Here is a 6,042-nt window from a genome sequence, read left to right as displayed (position 1 = left end):
TACAGTACTCTGAAAAAAGAGATCCTAGAGGATTTCAGAAAATGGAAAGATATTCCATGCTCCTGGATAGGAAGAACCAACATTGTGAAGATGGCCTTATACCAAAACTGCTGTACAGATTTAATGCAATCTCTATGAGACTACCACCCACATAACTCACAGAACTATAGAAATCATTCATAAAATTTATCTGGAAGCAGAAAAGACCTAGAAAAGCAAAAGCAATTCTGGGCAATAAAGACAAGGCAGGAGGCATTACAATTCCTGACTTGAAATTATACTACATGGCTACTGTGATTAAATCAGCATGGTACTGGCATGAAAATGGATCTGAGGATCAACGGCATAGACTAGAAGACACTGAAACCCCTACGAACACACTCAGCCACCTTATCTTTGACAAAGGGGCCAAACATACTCACTGGAAGAACGAATCATACTTCATCTTTGACAAAGGGTTCAAACATACTCACTCTTTAACAAATGGTGCTGGAAAAACTGGCTCTCTAAATGACGAAAACTCAAACTTGACCCAGGTCTTTCACCATGCACTAAACAGAAGTCAAAATAGATTGAAGATCTAAATATGAAAACACTAAATCTCCTGGAAGAGAAAGTGGGAGGAACTCTTGAAGACATAGCGATAGGCAAAGAGTTCATGGACAGAAATCAATTCGCACGGGAAACAGTTGAAAGAATTAACAACTGGGACCTGCTCTTACTGAGAAGTTCTTTCACATAAAAAGAAATTACCAACAAAGTGAAAAGGCAACCCACAAATTTGGAAAAAATCATGACAAATAAGTACTCAGACAAAGGTCTGCTCTCCAGAATTTATAAAGAACTAAAAAACACTAGGACCCCAAAATTTAAGGACCCAATCCAGAAATGGGCATCTGAGATGAACACGCGCTTCTCAGAGGAAGAAATTAAAGAAGCGAATAAATATATGAAAAAATGCTCCACATCACTAGCCATCAACAAAATGCAAATTAAATCCACATCTCACCCCAGAAAGAATGGCTATCATAAAGAAATCACACAACAACAAATGTTGGAGAGGCTGTGGAGAAAAAGGAACCCTTCTCCACTGCTGGTGGGAATGTAGACTGGAGCAACTGTTATGGAAATCAGTATGGAGACTCTTTAGAAAAGTTGGACTGGAAATCCCACTTAAACCAGCTACTCCTCTACTGGGAATTTTCCCAGAGGATCTGAAAACATCATATCATAGTGATATATGTGTGCTTATGTTTACAGCAGCACAATTTGTGATAGCCAAATCTTGGAAACAGCCAAGATGCCCATCACCTAAGGAATGGTTGAAAACATGTGGTATTTTTACACAATGGAGTATTTTTCAGCTATTAAGAATGATAAACTCGAAGCCTTTATATTGCAGTGGATGCCACTTGAACATATACTCATAAGTGAAATCAACCAGACAAACGTGTAAATATCGTTTAGTCTCCCTAGTATAAGAACCCAAAAGAATAAATACAAATAGGAAGGTATAATACAAGTAAAAGGAAAGCATTATCTCAAGGACTTAACTAATCAAGAGAGGGAAAGGAGAAGAGCTAGGAAACATGAATAAGTCAAGCCATGCAGTTATATGTAGATGATGGGCAAGGCAATGATCCTGAGAATCTTCAGAAGGTTTTTTAATCTAGCAGTTAATTGGAAAGATTCTCACCCTGACTAACTATATATACTGATACCTGTGAACTAAGCTACTGCACTGCAGATGGTAATTTGTAATAGTAGTTTCATGCTTGGATGCCTGTCATTCTGGTCTTCTGAATATAGGCTGCTTGTCATGACATGCCAGTTGCTGCTATGATGTCTCTCGGGTAGGTGGATGTTCAAGAAGAAGGGGGTGGTGAAGGAAAGCAAGAGACAGGAAAAGGAATATTGTGGGACTGCCCTGCTTCAAGGTTCTATATGGTGAGATTTTTGGACTTATGTGCAAATATGAGAAGTATATAATTCTTTATCCCTATTTTTAAAATATATTCTAATTCTTAAATGCTTTTTATCATATTCTGTGGGGACATAAAGTTCAACATATCAATACTTGATGAAAAATACCTGTTCCATATTATGCCTAAGATGTTTGACATGCAGACAGATAGTGAGGTCAAGCTTAACAGTCTAAGTTGTTCGATAATAACAACAAGCTTGTCTTCTGGATGGTTAACAACCTAAGTTTGCAGACCAAAGTTAGAGAAAAAGGAGGGTTGCAGAAAAAGCTACCATTTTGGCCATAGCCTTCTAAGGTCAATTAAGACTCAGGACATATGAGAATTTGTACTATAACATCATGTAACTCGGCAGTGTCCCAAATTTTCTGATCAAGGAGATTATGGAGCCAAAGAAGAAAGTGATCAATGATGTAGAGTGTGCCTAAGGAGAGTCACATGGAGAGAAAATATTCTCTCAGGCTTTCACAGAGAGCACGTTGGCCAAGCAATGGCCATGACTCATCCTCATGGGTGACACTGACAAAGGTTCTACAATCTGAGGTACAGGATCTCAGGATAAATCCTAAGGAGATTTCACTGACGTTATCAAAGCCAAAAGCTACAACTCTTGTTGCATAGGTCCTGCTTTACCTTGGTCTTAACCATCCAGCAGAAAAGTATAAAAACGAAATATAAGAAGTAAAGCCATGCTGCTATGTTGAGCTGTAGGGCACTCAGGTCAACAATTTCTGACATTGCCAGTCAAGCAGAAGACCCAATACTGTTATGGGCTACTGGACTCTTTTGGAATATTTTGCTGAGTTTACACACCTATAACATTCAAATAATGGAACTTAACAAAAAAAGGGTATACAGATGAATGTCCATTTTGTATCTGTGTATTCAAAGTGGTTAGGATAGATATATAGTTACATTCTCTTAATGAATAGAATGATTTGTTCTGATGGTGTTTGTAAATAGGATATCATGTCCACATCTTGTACAGCAATTCACCACTGGGAAGAATGTATGCAATGTGTTGATTATTGAAACTGTCCTACCAATTTGATTTGAAACTGTTTCATTACTATTTGTTTATCACTAAAATTATGGGGAAAAAAGACTTCTCCAAACACAACTTCTTTAATAGCAATGGAACACCCATCTCTAACAAAACAAAACAAAACTAAAAGAGGGATATAAATGAAGGACCATTTTGTAGTGAAAAAAATATATATATATATATACAAAATAGTTAAGATATATATACATCTACTTTCTCTTAGTTCAATGAGAAGAAAGATTTGTACTAATAGGGTTTAGGCAAGATACAGTGTCTGCATCTGATACTCTGAGTAACTACTACATGAACAACACTATGAATTGTATTAATTATTGTATTTGTCCTGCTAACCTATTTTTTGTTTCTTTGTTTCTTTTGTTGTCTTTTTGGGTTATTTGGTTTGGTTTGGTTTTTTATTTTAGAGAAGAGTCTACAAGGTGTTCAGGGTCTCACAACTAGATCGGACTCGTAGTGATCTGCTTGTTTACAGCCTCCCAAGAGTTGGGATTCCAGGTGTGTGCCACCATGCCCAGTCTTGATTATCATCTCAGTGCACCCCAAGGGTGAGGCCAGCATGGCAGGCCTGAGGACCTACTAACCTGTTTTGAAACTGTCTCACTGCTATTTCTTTTTCATTAAAATTAATTTTAAAAAAATAAATAAGTAGAAATAAAAATTTAAAATTTAAAACAAAGGACTTCTATTAAAATTTTCATTAAAATTGATTAACAATAGACTTCACATCACACACCAGAAGTGCCAAAGGCAGTGAGATAATGAACCTACAATGTAAGGTGGAAAAGCTGTCACCAACATTTGCACAACTAGAAAAGCTGCTCTTCAAAAATGCATGATAAACCAGAGGTGGCTAAGATGTCTGCAATCCCATGATTCTGGTACAGTGAAGCTGAGGAACACATGATCTATTCTAAGCAATTTAGTAAAATCTTGTCTCAAAATAAAAACACAGAGAGTACCTGGACTGTATCTCTGTCAAAAATCCCTGGGTTCAATTCCTAAGAGAACTAACGGAGATAGCACCAGATGTTTTTAAAAGATGCCAGCCTACAAAACATGCTAGGGGGTTTCCAGAATCTCGTCCACCACTTGGGGTGGTTCGTCTGTGGTGCTAGTGCTAGCATGTTTGCTGGTGATGGCTGCTGCTGTCGCTATGGAGACAGATGATGTTGGAAGTTGACTTTGGTTTCAGTTGAAGTTGGAATTTGTTCAGTGTTTAGCCAACACAAATTACCTTAACTTTCTTGCCCAAAGAGGTTATTTCAAAGACAAACCTTTTGTTAATTATTTTAAGTATTTTCTTTACTGGAAAGAACCAGAATATGCTAAGTATCTAAAGTACACTCATTGTTTACATATGTTAGAACTGCTCCAATATGAACACTTCTGGAAAAAGCTGATGAATGCTCAGTGTGTGAAATTCATTGATGAACAGCAGATTCTACACTGGCAGCACTATTCCTGGAAGCAAATGCATCTTCAGCAAGCCCTGGGAGAACAGCAACAGCAAAACAACACATCAGGAAGATGAACACCTGGAAACAACTCAGGGTCTTAAGACACGTATATAATGTATTTCATTGTACAGTGAAAGTGAAATAAGACTCCTCTTCCTGCCTACCTTTATTGTAGTAGCACCTGGAACCTTTACTGTGCTTTTGATCCAACTTTTGTATTGTATTGTATTTGTATTAGTAGGTTTGTTAAACTGGAATTGTTCTACTTTGATTACCCTGTAAATTTATACTTTTAATTTATAAATTCATTAGCATTTAAGAACTAATTGAAAAGAGTGGACTTGTTAGGTGCTCTGGACCTGTTTAAGGAGATGGTGGGCATGGCAGAAAGAAGAACCACAAAGTATACAAAACTCTAAGCCTGCTTGTTTCTGGCATGCAGTAGATTCCAAGTCTATCTCTTGGAACTTGCTGTCTCTCACATCAGCAGTCCATATGTCTTACCTATGGAATGAGACTACTGAGTCAAGGATCTTTTATGTCAGAGCAGGAAATATAGGATATACACATTTTAATAGTCTGCAGAAGATGACATACCTGAATTACCCCTACTTTGTAAGATAGTTTCAAGAAAGGATCATTGGTATGTCACTAATCTAGTTTTGTTGTTTTTTTGCTGTGTGGGTGTGTGGGTGTGTGTGTGTGTGGGTGTGGGTGTGGGTGTGGGTGTGCTTGCAGGGTAGGTACTTATACCACTGAGCTATCTCCCCAGCCCTGTCACTGACCTAGTGATGGAGAGAAAAGACTGGTGGTAAACTGCTAATTGCTTTTGAGCTTAAATTAAAACAAAGATAAGGCACCACAAAAAAATAAAACACTCTAGGGCATTATTGAGAGAACTCAGTAGCAAACAATACATGACACAAACAGCAAGTAGCCCAAGGTCAGAAGTAGACCCTACATTATCAGTAATCATTTTAAGTGCAAATCATTTAAACTTACCAAATTAAGGCAGGTATTCAGGTATGACTGTTGTATTACACATTTTTGTGTTTTATGTAATTGGTTGATTCACAAATAACAGCATACAGAGTTAGTCAAAGTGAAAATTCTGCACATTAACTACTATTTTCAAATGTAAAGACACAGATTGGAAGAATATTCTCAAATATATGATCCATCCATGCAATATTAAGACGATGCAAATTGTTAGGGTCAAAAGACAAGCAGTGCAGTGTTGAGGAGCATGATATGAAAGGCAAGCAGGAACTAATTCTCTAATAGTTACACAAGGACACAGAAAGAAGAGCTTACATCACCAGAATCCAGATATGTAGAGATACCACTGTCCATCCAACAATATGGTTTCAGAGGATTCAGTCCCTAGCTCCAAGGCAGAAACACTATGGCAGAAGGGCTTGGTTGAAAAAGGAACATACTTTGTTCAGCCAAGGAAGCAGAGCATGGGAGAGTCCTAAAGACAAGGTACTAGGCCCCAGATGTATCCCACACACACCTCTTTCCCTACTTCAGTTGGTTC

General features: G+C 37.7%; 1 pseudogene; it reads left to right on the top strand.

Annotated features, from left to right (window-relative positions):
• Window positions 1-4,180: 4,180 nt before the first annotated feature.
• LOC101591377 lies at window positions 4,181-4,576 on the top strand (annotated as a pseudogene).
• The last annotated feature ends 1,466 nt before the right edge of the window (window positions 4,577-6,042 follow it).

Source organism: Octodon degus, unplaced genomic scaffold, assembly GCF_000260255.1.
Source record: "Octodon degus isolate 3935 unplaced genomic scaffold, OctDeg1.0 scaffold00307, whole genome shotgun sequence".
Classification (NCBI taxonomy): domain Eukaryota; kingdom Metazoa; phylum Chordata; class Mammalia; order Rodentia; family Octodontidae; genus Octodon; species Octodon degus.
Note: the sequence above shows the minus strand (reverse complement) of the source record. Positions and strands in the feature narration are given on the sequence as shown.